Raw genomic sequence first — 15567 nt, 5'->3', positions numbered from 1 at the left:
TCCTCTGATAATATGAGTACAATACATATTGATTTAGAAATAATATATTATTTGGAATACATTTAGACTTTGTGAATGATCTAAGCGAAGGACAGCATTCCACATTGCTTTTTAGTTGTATATGTAATGGTGTTCACTATCCGACAGGCACTTTTATAAGTACTTTGCCCTTACAATTATTCTGTAAGTGCCATTTGCTAATGTTTTGTATGGGGAAGCTGGGATACTTACATCTATTGTGTTTACCTTTATATTATATTTATTACTTTGCTCAAGAAAGTTAAAGTGTTTAGTCATATATCACTTGCTTATCAATCTCATTAAAGAGAAACTATGCAAAATTAGTCCAGAAAGAGCCACCAGGGACAAAATCTTAAGAAAAGATTGAGGTATAAGGGAGGCAAGAGTGAGAATTAGAAATGTCCAGCCTCAGCTTCCCTTTCCATATTCTGTCTGCTATTTACTTCCTATTCTTTGAGTATCATATTTTAACTTTAGTGTAATCTTAAATTTAGGTATCCCTAATGTTTTAAATGCAGAAAAACATTTTAATGCTATGAAGTTATTTTATAGCACCTGGGAAAAGGACAGATATTTTATTCTTTAATCTTTTATCCGTTAGGATAATTTTGGCTGTACATAAAATAAAACACCAACACAATGCATTTAAAACTGTAAAATAAATTATGTCTCAAAATCCAGAGATAAAGTGGTTTAAGTTAATTGCTGATGCAGCATCTTGACATCATCATCAAGGGCCTGGACACTTTCCATATTTTTCTTCTATCTTCTTCACATGTTGCCTGGACTACTCTTCATTGAATCCCATGGCTTCATGAATGAATGTGGTTTCCTGACCACAAAGAGCATTCTCTTAACAATGAAGAAGGAGAATGTCTATTGGGTAGACAATTGTATAAAGTCTGCTATTATCCTTATATTTTACTGAACGTACTTCCTTTTTTCTTTCCCATCCTTGATATTCCTAATGTAAGAATGAATATTTTTAAGTACTATTAATTTTAAACATGGCTTAATGCAAGTTTTACATAGCGAAATGGAAGAAAATTTTAGTGTATTAGATTCTGTGGTACCACAATGAACTGAATTTTCTTTTTTATTCTGCAACTCTGAGGATGACTCACAACCAATCTTTCTTCCCGCCCAAATGCAGATAGCAACCAAGATCCAATAATCAGACTCAATGACATCTATGTCTGACGTGCATGTCCTTCTAGATGTCATATCAACATTTAGATTTCAACATAGCCACAAAAGAAAAAAAAAAAAAAAAAAGCAAAAGAATTCTACCTAACTTGTCTGTTCACTTCCAGGCTCTGCTCTCTCTAACATGTTATTTACATTTTGGGTTTAAAATTTTTATTTACCATAGTTTTGGTGATGTGTGTGTATATATATATCTATATACACATATGCTACATGTATATGTTCAAACTAAATATATGCATACATGCCTAAATATCTTACTTAGTGCTGGAACAGACTCTAGGGAACTCTAAGTCTAATCCTCTACAATACTTACATCAAATCTTTTGGAGCATTACTTGATTTTCACAACATTGGTTAACATTTCCTTCCTATGAGATGGCAAGATATCATTTGTACTGCTCTTATTATACTGAGAGTCTTCTGTGTGCTGTAGCTATTCATATAATTATAGTGCTACATCTACTAGGCTATAATAATAAGGGCACAACTAACATTTGCATAATTTCCTCAGTTTTTTCCATGGTACAATAATTTTTGCAGTGCTAATAGGTATCATATGATAACAGACTTCAGTTAAATAAATCTGGAGAATTCTAGCTTAAACAAAATTGTTGAGCCTGTAAAAATTAATATGCAATATGCCACTCCAAGTTGAATAGTTATAGTATGGTTAATGTATGCTGAATTTCCCAAGTATATTTGACCAGGAATCACTTTTTCTGTTGATCCCATAGCAGGGCTAATGTTCTATGAAATATATTAAGGAAAGGCTAGTGTCACGATCTGTAATCCATAAAATATTTTCAAAATATATTTCATTTGATTTTCACAAACATTTGAGGTAGCTACATCAAGATCTGGCATTATCCTCATTCTATAGATGAGGAAGTTGAAGTTAAAAATAGGTTTCATCATAAATTCAAAACTAAAACGGGCTCAAATTTCAACTAAATCTTGTGGTTTCTTCATTACACTATTCTAAACACATGCATATATCTCCATTTTCTTTGTTTTCCTTCAGTACCATGGACAGCACCTTGTATCGTGTAAAGACTAATAAAAAAACCTTCAGATTTCATTTGATTTAACAGTAAAGTACTATTAAAACAAGAAATATGCTACCAATAAGTATTACTGTGTGTCTAACATTTTATTCAAATATTGATATAACACAATTTTTTTTTAATTAGTTCAAGATCCTATGGCATTTCCAAAAGCCTATCAAAACCGAAATTAAGTTCTGTCTTATTTTCTATCAAAACAACAGGTCTAGGGCTTCCCTGGTGGCGCAGTGGTTGAGAGTCCGCCTGCTTATGCAGGGGACACGGGTTCGTGCCCCGGTCCGGGAAGATCCCACATGCCGCGAAGCGGCTGGGCCCGTGAGCCATGGACGCTGAGCCTGCGCGTCCGGAGCCTGTGCTCCGCAACGGGAGAGGCCACAGCAGTGAGAGGCCCGCGTACCGAAAAACAAAAACAAAAACAAAAAATACAACAGGTCTAGAATTTAGTGAGAAATCAGATGTAAATCATGAATTGGAAAATCTGTTCTGACATAGCTCGAGGTAAGAAATGGGATGATTAATCCAGACCCTAATGAATATAAATGGAGTTCTACCCGTTTTATTAAGTAAACCACAGGAATTAGTCAATATCATTTGTCTTGGGGACAAGTAAGGATTAAGCCAAAGTACACTTTAAAAGGCTATATTAATGTGGATTTGGAATTAACAATAATTCCCCCACTCTGGTCATTAATAATAAAAAACTATTAAACAATACATTTTACATATACACATAATCACATATACATCTGGTGTCAACTCACTTTGCAAAGCTGGAAGCTTTAATCAAATATCATAAATTGTATTCGTTATGAAATAAATTTGCTATTTTATGAGTATAAGACACTGGGAAACATCTCAGAACTCTGGTGACTTTATTTAGTTTCTTTATTAGTATTCCCTTCTTTCTATAATGTTATTGTTATAAATGGTCTATATCTAATTACCCAGAGTTACATTGAAAATTTCAACTCAATATTGATTAATTAAAAGATGTATTAAATGATTAATACTTATTTCTCAATCAGACATTTCATATAAAAGACAAAAACCTTGACTTTGTGAATTGTATAGAAAATAAACTCATTTCTTTCTTATAGGCTGAATAGATTCTCTGATTATACTTGGTTTCATAGCTTGTCGATATTTTGCTACCCATCGCTTCGCTTGTGATAACAGTAAACAGAAAAATTTAATGTACAGTTAACTTTTCCTTCTGCACCAGTAGTGAACCATCTATCCACTTTCAGATTTTGGGAAAAAAAACCGTGTGTGTATAACAAAGAAAAATGTAGTAGCTACTTCTATGTCTATTAGGTTATTCTGCTAAATTCTGGCAGCATACAAAAGTTCAAGATCAAAGGGAAAGTTTATATAGTATTTGGAAAACCTGAGAAAGGAACAAAATATGTATATGTTTCTTTGCCTATTTTCTAGGTTTAAGTTTTCCTCAACACCAGAAAAAAAGTAAATTTTAATAACTACAATCAAAGAAACTATGGTGTTATTAGAAAAATGCAGCAAAGGATTTTTAGGTTGAACAGGACACTCCTGAAAAGAAATTTGTAGAGGTGTCATCTATGTAGGTCATGTTGCAACGGGAAGTGAAAATGTCAATGGGAGAATGAAGTCTATTCAGGCTGAGGAGAGACAAATCTGGATACCCCTGGAGGCTCATTTCCTTTACCCTTTCAGTGACTTAGCAAACAATCGTTTCAGCTCATCTTAACTAGCTCAAGAAAAAAAACATGATACCAGAGGCAGCGCTCAGGAGCTATGTCCCTCTAGCTCGGCCACTTCTTCAACCAGGAAGCACCAATCATAACAGAATTCCTAGACGTTATGCTCCCTCTCCCTAAAAATCCATAGACCATTACAGGGGTGGGGTCTTTCTATTTGAGCCTTTCCTGGAGTGATTCCAATCCAGTTATATCTGATCTTAGCCTGACTACAAGGATTGTTGAGAGATTGGGGATCATCTGAATCATGCTATTTCTCATCTTATATATTTTCCCAAAATAATTATTCATATATATATATATATATATAATTCTATTTTTTACATATATATACACCACATGGTGCTGTTTATGTGTGTGTCCAAGGCTCTATATTATATGACAACATTCTTATATCTAAATGTAATAGCAAAATACTGACTTTTCATATTAAATGAAAGATTCAGAGCCATGTAAATTCCTTCAGTTTTGGAAATATGTTTCAAGACAAGTTACTACTGATGAAAATAGAGCATCTTAATCAATGTGTTTGAGTGAACAGTCTTCCTTATTCTTGAAACAGCTATGTTCAGATGGTCATGTTTGTTATGTGACATTATCTGCTCGATTATCTCATATTTTGCTTTCTTTCTGCCTTCCTCACCCAAATAACCAGCAACTTAGTTTCTCATACTAAATGATAGATGCTATCTTTTCTTCCTTCATTATCTATTCTGACAGTAAGTCTAGTTGGTTCTACCTCAAATATCTTCTTGATACTTCCATTAGACTTCATCTTTCCATTACAAATGCCCTACTCCAAGTTATCATCAATTTTGGCTTTGGCTGCATCCCACTTGGTCTCTCTGCTTCCACCTTCCCTCTCATCAAATCAAATCTCTTCCATAGGAAAGTTGAAGCAATTTAATCAGATGATACAACTGCCCTACTAGGAGCAAAATCCAAACACAGTTCCTGTAGGATCTGACTGTTTTCTATCTCTTTTACTTCACCATCTACCACCCTTCTTCTGCTTCTCTCACTATCCTTCAGTTCTATTTTCCAGTAATGCTCTTTTCTTAGATCTCTTCATGCTTTGTCCCTTTACTTCTCTCAGGTCTCGACTCAAATGCCATCTGACCAGAGAAGCCTTCTCTCCCCACTGAATCTCACACACAGGCACATATTCTTATTTTATCACCTTACTCTAACTTTAATTTTTATTCTACAGTGTTTATAATATTTGATATAATACATATTTACTTGTTTATTGCTTCATTGAGTATAAATGCTGTAAAACAGGAAATCTGACTTTTTAGTTTATTACTGCATCCTTAGTGTATAAAATATTGTAGGATCTGAAGAAATATTCATTAATGGAAGTGTGAAGTGTTCATATAAGTCACATGGTCATAGTTCAGCAGAATCAACAAACCCCAAAATTGTGTTTCATTTCTCTAGGTAATATTTTTTCATGCAGAAATGGCTTTTCTTTTTTGTTGTTGGTGATGTTTTGTTGTTGTTAATTGTATTTATCTTTCAAATGAAATTATATTGGAAGAACATGAGGAAACTTTTGATTTGCATGTGGGAATCACCCTGTAGAACTTGTTGCTTAGAAAGCTTTGCCTCACAGGGAAAGGCAGTAACAATCTCGTGCTTAAATTATGTAGCATAACAAGTAGATGTAGGATCAACCTAGAGCATTTCAAAAGTTCTTCAAAAGTCCAACTATCTAAAGAAAACCCATACTCAAGCACAGACTTTAAAATGGAGTTACTCTTCTGTTGGATCTGTATATAGCTTTGGAAGTTATTAAAGTTATATACAGGTTGATTTATGCAGTGAGAAATTAATCACACACAAAGCTGGATTACAGCCATTGTGATTGTTCTCCTAGAGCAACCTTGCTCTGTGTGACTATGAGAAAAGTGACGAGAACCACCCACCTACCACACGCAAACACTTACATAGACACACAACCTGTATAGAGGTTGCTTCCCATGTTCTTGTCTCTAAAGACAGTCTCTAGAATTTTCTCTTAGCTTTTCCAACTCTTTGTAAGGTTTTAAATAGAACAGAGAGATCATTCTAACTGATTAAAAAGTAGCTAGCATTAATAAGCACAGCTCTGTCAACTCTTAATTCCAATGATGAAATAACATTTTGTTATATTCAGAATAAGAAATACAAGCAAAAGGAGATGTTGGTAGCACTACTCACAGTGAAAGAAAGGAAACGATCTGACTCCTGTACACGTTTCCAGCTGTATCTTTCTGCTCTGGCTTGCTTCCACATCATGCTGCAAATGCCAGAAAATTTAGGACAACACAATATAATCCTGACTACTTAAGGCTTTCTCCCATATCTGTAGGTTTAATCGGTCAGGACTTTCCGCCTAGCAGAATTTTAACACCCTCCTATTTTCTGGCTAACTTCTATTAGTACTTCAAACCAGAGCTGAAAGTTAAACTCCTCCAGATGGCTATCTTCGCTCCCCTAGTCCAAATGAGGAATTATCCATAGGATCGTGGACTCAACTCAAATACCATGAATATTCTGAGATGTCATTAACTTAATTATTCACATGCTCTTTAAAGCCTTCCTTGGATTATTGTGATACATTATTGTTATATAGGATATTACTTACCTCAGAATTATAAATATCTATATCTATAAACAGTAATATTTTTACAGGAAATTTCCTTTTGAATGTCTCTTTTCTGGTGTTTAAAACCATTTTTTAATGCTATAATCAGCACTGCGATGAAATGAACATTTCATTCATACATCTTTGTACCTTTTTTTTGATAATTTCCATATTTAAATTTTTAGAAGCTGAAATTGCCGGATGTGCGGTGTTAGCATTTAACACATATTGTCATGTTGCCATTCTGAAAGTCTCTACCAATTCCTAGTCTTATTGATAAGTCCATGGGGGTGCCCTTTGCTCCCAAATACTCCAAACTCTGGGTATTATGAATTGTTTTAACTTCACAATACTAAGAAAAAATCTAGGTTGTTTTGTGGTTCTTTAATACCAAAAGAAGACTGGAAAATAGAAAAGAAAGTCTTAATATCATTATGAGTTTGGGAGTAAAGGTATTTTCTGTCTCTAGCTCATGAGTATCTACTTTCAAATTTGATTTAATGAATAGATTACACTTTGATAATAACAAATGCAGTAAAATGGTTTGTATTTGAAAATCTCTTTAATAGGTGAACTCTGAAAAGACAACTTGACACAATGGTTACGACTGTGAGGTGAAGACTCAAATGGATCTGAGTTCAAATTCAAACATATTCATTTGAAACACAGTTCATCATCTGGGATATAAGGGCGACAGTACCTACCCTCCCTAGGGATAAAAATAATCTTATAAATATTGAGGTCTTAGAGAAGTACCCAATACATATTAGGCAGTCAATAAATCATGGTAATGAGGAAAATGATGATGAGGGTAGCATCTCAGATTATGCATTCATCAGTACAAAGTGGAATTCACCTACCTGTGCTTGGACATCTATTCTTCATGGTGTTTTCCTTCAAAGGTAATGAATGTAAGGAAACAAAACTAATTTGAATGAGATTATTTGCGTTGTTATCAAATATGGGTTTACAACATCTTGTGGACTATTCGTTGAAGCAGGTTAATTGCATTTGTCCAAAAAGACAAGATTTAGTACTATAAGTAGAAAACATTTAAAGCTTTTTGGAATTTATCTTAAAAGTATTTAATTGTAACTAAATATACACTATGATATTTTGCTCATTATCTTAAAGTTGGAAGACAAATTAAATGTTTCAAAAGTTAGTTATTTTAATACAAATCTAAAATTCACTAATATGTATAAAATAGATAACTAATAAGAATATGCTGTATAAAAAAATAAGATTCAAAAAGTAAAAAATTCAACTTACAATTTTTCTAAAATATAATACATTAAATTTAATGATTGTTACTTGGTTAAAATTTTAAAAAAAAGATAATTTATGGTATAAAACTCCCATGTTCTAGAATGTTTTTAAAAATGTTTTTCAAATTTTTCAACTTGATCATGCTAGCATTTCACTGGATAAAAATCAACAGTGCTGCAAAATTAAGCACGGCCATGATAAACAAATTCAAAATAAACTCACACCTAAGTTAAATGACTGATCAAAATTTCCTTTCCATCTATTAATTGAGTACCTACAAAGTCCTAGACTTTAGAAGCTTAGGGAGGTATTAAGAGTGGGATAATTATGTGATCTGCATGTTAAAGAATGAGTAGCATTAGTTCCCAAAACAAACAGAGTGGACTGATTTATCAAGAAGAGGAAGCAACAAACGTGTGTAAACAGAGGGAGGAAATTCAGGGTACAGTCTGAGGAACTTGGTTGGGTGTGGGAAACCTGCCTTGAAAGACTGAGTCCAAGGCAGCAAGATAGTGGAGGATAGATTTTGTTTAAGAGATTGGTTTTTACTCACTTCCATCATTTATCAAGGAACTTGGAAACTCTCTGAGATTTTATCTCTCTGTAACATCTACTGTGAGTATGGATGACATCATGGATGACATTGGAAATAACCTAGAACCTCAATTATTTGACAGCCTAATCTTGCTACTTTTCCTACCTAAGCCACTCCACAGTCACTCGCTTTCTTCAGTATTTCTATCTTGCAGATACACTTTCAGGATGTGACCTTCTCATCTACTTAGTAGAGAAAATTAGATATATACATTGGGAACTACCTCACCTTTCTTCCTCAAACACACAAAGTCACCTAAATCCACAATGAGCTTTAATTCTTCTTCCTTTTATGGTAGATGAGTCATCTATTCTCCTATGTAAGACAATCCTTTCATCAAAGTTTTCAATACTTAATGGAAAATTAAAATTTTTGAATTGGAGTTCCTTTTAGGGCATACCGTATAATTACCTACAGAATCTATAACAAGGTTTACTAATGTAGAGCTGGTTGTTTTACTTATACAGGGTTAAATTTTTTGTTAGATAGCTAATGACACATAACTTGGGGCACCTTGAATTACACTTTCTCCCTTTTATATATTTGACACTGATTTCTTAACCAAATCTTTTATCTGGGTATATAAACCCATTCAAGTCATTTAAATAAATGAACAAACAGACTTTCTGATGGATAGCATATCATTCTCTCTTCTCCCTCACAGGCAAAATTATCAAGAAGCATTATGTACTGTCTGAATCTCCATTCACTTTTTTCTCTCTCACTAACATTCTCGACTTTTTCTAATTTAACTTCAGATTCCTATTACTTACAAAAGTTGTTGATAAAGTCATCCATACAGCTCCAGTGGACATATCTGATGTACATTGGCAGGCTTTTTCACACTCATATCCCTAAAGGTACTTGATCACTCCCTTCACCGTGAAATGCTTCCTCTCACATTTGTCACAGGGCACTCTCTTGTTTTTCCTCTTACCATTCTTCCCTACCCCCACCCACTTTGTAGTCTTCTTAGGCTTATCATCTTCTATACAGACATTGTGATGAAATTCTCGAAGACTCATCTTTGGCTTTCTTTCCTTTGAGAGCTACATTCTCTCCCCATATAATCACATTTATGCCTACAGTTCTAATTACCATTTGTGTGCCAATGTCTCCAAAATTTTTATTTTAATCTTGGTTTTCTTTATTTGTTTATTTACAGTACAAAACTTTCAGTGTTATACTGTATACTCAATTATTTCCTTATATTCTTTGGCATCATCACGTTTTATGTTGCATAGGTGCATTAAATCTAATGTACACAAAAGCAGACATCATAATCTGGCCCAGTTTCTCCCTCTAATACCCACCTTCTCTCCTGGTCTCTGTTTTCAGAGAATGGTATCTACATTCACCTGTTTCTGCAAAGTAGACATCTAGGAGTCATCCTTGATATCTCTTTCTCTTTGATTCTTCTCTTCTATTAAATCCATTAACAAGTACCTTAAAATGTTTAGGCACAGATTAAGAATCTGCTCCTCAAATATCCCTTAGGTTTTGCTGCTTCTCTTTATAATCACTACAATCCTTATATCCTAAGCTATCTTCATCTCTTGTCAATACCTTCTATTCTGTCTCCCCATGTCCACCTTGGTCTCTTCCAATTTGTTTTATAATCATATCACTTCTCCCTCTACCCTTAACCCTTCAAATTATTTCCTTTGAATTTAGGATGAAGACCAGACTTATGGCTTTTACAGCGCTGAATATTCAGTTACACTCGTCTATTTGTTTTTTGTGTTCACATATACTGGCCTTTTTTTTTTTAATTTTCTGAGTCTCTTCCTATTTAAGGGATTGTGTTCAATGTGTTTTGTATATTTGGAATTCTTTTTTTTTTCTAAACCTAGCTCTTATCACTCTGCTGTTTTCAACTTAAATTCTCCTTGCCTGACTTCCCAGATTCCTCAGGTCACTTCAGTATATGCTCCTAACACATGTTAGGTTCTAATTTTACATTTGTTTGCTAGGTTATTTGATTAAGGCCCCTCTCATCTACCCTTTAAGAGCAGTTTCAGTGTCATCACTGTTTCCGCAGTACCTAGCCTGGTAGATAGTTCAATCTCTGTAAGTGCCCATTGGAAAGAATGAATATTTAATCTGTTGTAATGAAACGTACTGAAGATTATGCAGGGGAGGAACAAGGTTAATTTTTTTGTTTTGTTTTTTAAAATTATACACAGCAGGAAAATAAGAGAAACTGAAGGAATGAGGGTATTTTAAAGAGAGGGGAATTGCTTAGGAGGTTATTCTAATTGTCTAGGTCCTTGCCTAGACATAGGATATTAACTAAGGCAAGAGCGATTTAATTAAAGAGGAGAAGGTGAAATTGAGAAATATTTATGAAATTAATGCATGGCTTGTTTCTTACTGGCTGAGCTGGGTCAGAGAAAAAGGAAGCCACAGGGCAAATGACTGGCCTTGTAAGTTATAATCAGTTGTGGAGGAGAAGGAAGAATTGGTGGTGAATTCTTAGTTAACATTTTACAAAGATTGAATTTAAGTTGTTTGACAGGGAGAAGTCATGAAGGATATGGAGATAAAACATATTGCTCGAAGGAGTAATGGCCTGGTGAAACAAATTTAGGAGTCATTGGTACGGGTAGCAGAAAAAGCCATGGATGTGCTGAGAACACAGAAAGACCGAGCCATGGAAATAATCACATTTCAGGAGAATGGAGGGATCTGAGCCCAAGGAAATGAATAAGAAGTGACTACAAGTATAGAGAGAAAACAAGAAGAGAGGTGGATAATGACAAACAAAGTGAGACATTCAAGAAGAACGTGGTGAATCAACATGTGGCTTAAATAAAATATTGTCCATAATATTTGGTGATTAGAATTTCCTTCTGGAATTATCCAGTGTATCCTTATTGGAGTGAGATAGAAATGAAACTGAGTTGAAAAGTGAACGGGACAGAAAGCACCAGAAGTTATAGTACAAACTACTCTTTAAATATTTTTAGTTGTAAAAGAGGAGAGCAATATGGTGGTAGCTAGATCAGAAAGCAAGGGAGGTAGGTGTTTTCGTCTTGTGAAATTCAATGAAACCCAAATATTTTAACCGTATTTAGCATTTATTATATCGCATGCTAGTCACCAAGGTCCCTTCCTGCTCCTGCAATGGGAAAGAAGGGGCTACTCTATTAGTACTGTGGAGGGTCAGCAGGGAGAATCTTACTCACCCATAGGACAAACTAAATCAGTTGAGCAAAACAGAACTGACTGAAGTTCAAGCTGAACATTAAAAATTCAGAAAGCCAGGGGCTTCCCTGGTGGCACAGTGGTTGAGAGTCCGCCTGCCGATGCAGGGGACACGGGTTCGTGACCCGGTCTGGGAGGATCCCACATGCCGCGGAGCAGCTGGGCCCGTGAGCCATAGCCACTGGGCCTGCGTGTCCGGAGCCTGTGCTCCGCAACGGGAGAAGCCACAGCAGTGAGAGGCCTGCACACTGCAAAAAAAAAAAAAAAATTCAAAAAGACATTCTGCAAGGTCATTAAACTGAAAGGATTAAGAAAGCAGTTAAGAAATCAGAAATGTGCCCACCTCCAAAAGAAAATAAATAAGGGAATCAATAGTTAAGGAGGACACTATGTGACAATCACTAGACTAGAAGGAGTTATGAATGGCTTATTTTTATGCTCTGACCCAATATATAAAGGATGGCTAGTTTGAAAAGGGAGTATAAATAGCTTAGTGATTTAAAAACCACAAAGTTTAGAATTAGAGAGAACTGAGCCTGACTTGCCAGATCTGCGAATCACTAGGGGTTTGATTTTAGGCAAGTCACTGAATGCCTTCTAACTCACTTTCTTCATTTATAGAATGGGCAATAATGCCTACCCTTAAGATTTCAGGGAAGATTAAATAAGGCCACATGCCTAAAATATTTAGCATGTAATACGTTCCTAAGGGCTGATAAAATCACTGTTGTTCTTCATAGAGTTTAAAATATAGTGAGATAGATTGATAAAATTGATCCTCTGTTTTTGAAACTAAACATAGTTTTTCATTTCCAAAAATATCTGTTATTTATCACTAATAAAAATTACAATGTCCACTTTTAACTTTAATTAGGTCTCATTTATTTATTTATTTTTATTTTCATTACTCTAGGAGATGGATTCAAAAAGATATTGCTGTGATTTATGTCAAACAGTGTTCTGCCTGTTTTCCTCTAAGAGTTTTATCATGTCTGGCCTTAGATTTAGGTCTTTAATCCATTTTATTTTTGTGTATGGTGTTAGAGAATGTTCTAATTTTATTCTTTAACATGTAGCTGTCCAGTTTACATGTAGCTGTCTAATTAAACTTAAAAGCTTTTGCACAGCAAAGGATACCATAAACAAAACAAAAAGACAACCCACAGAATGGGAGAAAGTATTTGCAAATGAAGCGACCAACAAGGGATTAATCTCCAAAATATACAAACAGCTCATGCAGCTCAATATCAAAAAAACAAACAACCCAATCAAAAAATGGGCAGAAAATCTAAATAGATATTTCTCCAAAGAAGACTTACAGATGGCCGAAAAGATGCTCAACATCACTAATTATTAGAGAAATGCAAATCAGAACTACAATGAGGTATCACCTCACACCAGTCAGAATGGTCATCATCAAAGAGTCTACAAACAATAAATGCTGAGAGGGTGTGGAGAAAAGGGAACCTTCCTACACTTTTGGTGAGCATGTAAATTGGTACTACTACAGTGGAGAACAGTAGGGAGTTTCCTCAAAAAACTAAAAATAGAACTACCATATGATTCAGCAATCCTACTCCTGGGCATATACCTGGAGAGAACCATAATTCAAAAAGATACATTCACCCCAATGTTCATTGCAGCACTATTTACAATAGCCAAGACATGGAAGCAACCTAAATGTCCATTGACAGATGAATGGATAAAGAAGAAGTGGTACATATGTACAATGGAATATTACTCAGCCATATAAAAGCATGAAATAATGCCATTTGCAGTAACATGGATGGACCTAGAAATTACCATACTAAGTGAAGTAAGTCGGACAGAAAAAGACCAATATAATACGATATCACTTATATGTGGAATCTAAAAAAAAAATGATACAAATGAACTTATTTACAAAACAGAAACAGACTCACAGACTTCGAAAACCAACTTATGGTTACCAAAGTGGAAAGGTGGCGGAGGAGGGATAAATTGAGTTTGGGATTAATACGTACACACTACTACATATAAAATAGGAAATCAACAAGGAACTACTGTATAGCACAGGAAACTCTATATTCTGTAATAACCTATATGGGAGAAGAATCTGAAAAAGAATGGATATATGTATATGTGTAACTGACTCACTTTGGTGTATACCTGAAACTAACACAACATTGCAAATCAACTATACTCCAATATACAATAAAAATTGAATTTAAAAAAAATGTTCACTTTCCACTGGACTAAAGTTCAAGGCAGAATATAATTTCAGAACCATAAATAGCCTTTTCCTGGGGCTTCTACTTCATTCATTCCTCAACAGCTATAGCAAGACATTTTCTCTGGATCTACAATTTCCATTCCTAGTATCTGCACAACTAGTGGCACAAACAAAATAAAGAGCGAGTGCCTTTGATATACAAAAATGAATGCAGCAACTTCTAACCCAAAAAAGAGAAAACTAACTGGGAGAAAAAACAAAACAAAACAATCTTTTGAACACTCTGCCCTCTTTTCACATAGAGCTCCCAAACTGGCTTCTTGTATCAGAGCTAGACGAAGTCAAGGCCTAAGCTTGCCATGCTCATCACTCTGCTGTGAATGCCACGCTCCCCAGCAGCAGTCCACCATTGGTATTTTTCTGTGGGGACGACAAAGCCATTTCAAGTTTTTCCTTAAAGCCTAGTTTAATTAGCATAATGTCTAGTAAAGAGCATGCAAGAAATGTTTTTTGATTGTTTTGTTATTCTGTCAGGATTTAGTTTATCTCAGGATAGTTACTTATAATCTTTTTCCTCCTTCTTACTCTTTGCAAATAAGATATTTCATTTGCTCATCTTTAAAAAAAAAACAAAAAACAGAATCCTCCTTCTCTTTGATGCATACCTCAAGGCTTCTTACTAAACTGCTTCTTGCAGAAATAGCCCACATGAGCTATCGGCATGCAACCTGAATTTTAAATTGTTTGGAAGAAATAGCTGTATACTCTAGAATCAAAAAGAACTTTACCTTGACATTTGCAGTATGTCTCTTTTCACAGAACATGGATAATTTTATTTACCATTCCTGTCTCAAGCATATTTAGGTATATAAGTGAGAGAACACTGGTGCTTATTTATGGTAAGTGAAGTGCTCCGTGGGAAAGTAATCTGAGAATGCAGCAAGGCATTTTATTTTACATTGCAGTAGGAGTTTTAGTGATAATCTATCACCGAAACATGGAATGCAGGTGCTGAGGGATCAGTTCCATTTATATTTATTCCACAAAAGAGATTTTCATGTATATGCAACTGTTTGTACATTCTAAGACACAAAAGAAAGAGAATGCTTTGTGATTTTCACTAAAAATAGTACAAAATGATGTTGAGGGACTTTATAGCAACAAATAGGAGATCCTAGAGAAATTGAACACGTTCATAATTCCCAGTACATTTTGAAGAAACACACTTGAGTCGTTCATTTGGTTCTAAATACACTTGATAGAAATTCACCTGGGCATCCTCTTATGGGAATCTTTTCTCCTTAGGTGCCCTTGAGTAGGAGCTCTCTGGCAGAGTTAAGTGCCTAACATTATTAGTTATCTTAATTTTGTACTGCCTTCTTGTACATGGAGCATAAAATTTAGGCAAAAGTAACACTGCCTCTTTCAAAGTCAATTTAAAATACACATATATAAGGAAACTTTTTAAAGTCAAAAACTATTATCATTGAGTAAAAACCCTGATTCAAATTTTAACAGTGTCAAATTGTCCACTTCTTTTTGATTTGATTTCATAAGGAAAAGTTTTGAATTCAATCTCTAACATACAGTCAAACCTCGCTGAATGTTTATAGATAAAGAAAGTG

The 15567-nt window shown here is 34.6% G+C and overlaps 1 protein-coding gene across 2 annotated transcripts in view; it reads right to left on the bottom strand.

The window, feature by feature from the left end:
- Positions 1 to 15567, bottom strand: part of CDH12 (cadherin 12) — a 416625-nt gene that overhangs the window by 377705 nt on the left and 23353 nt on the right. The gene's annotated exons all lie outside the window — the stretch shown is intronic.

The sequence above is a fragment of the Phocoena sinus genome, chromosome 3 (genome assembly GCF_008692025.1).
Source record: "Phocoena sinus isolate mPhoSin1 chromosome 3, mPhoSin1.pri, whole genome shotgun sequence".
In the NCBI taxonomy this organism is placed as follows: Eukaryota; Metazoa; Chordata; class Mammalia; order Artiodactyla; family Phocoenidae; genus Phocoena; species Phocoena sinus.
Note: the sequence above shows the minus strand (reverse complement) of the source record. Positions and strands in the feature narration are given on the sequence as shown.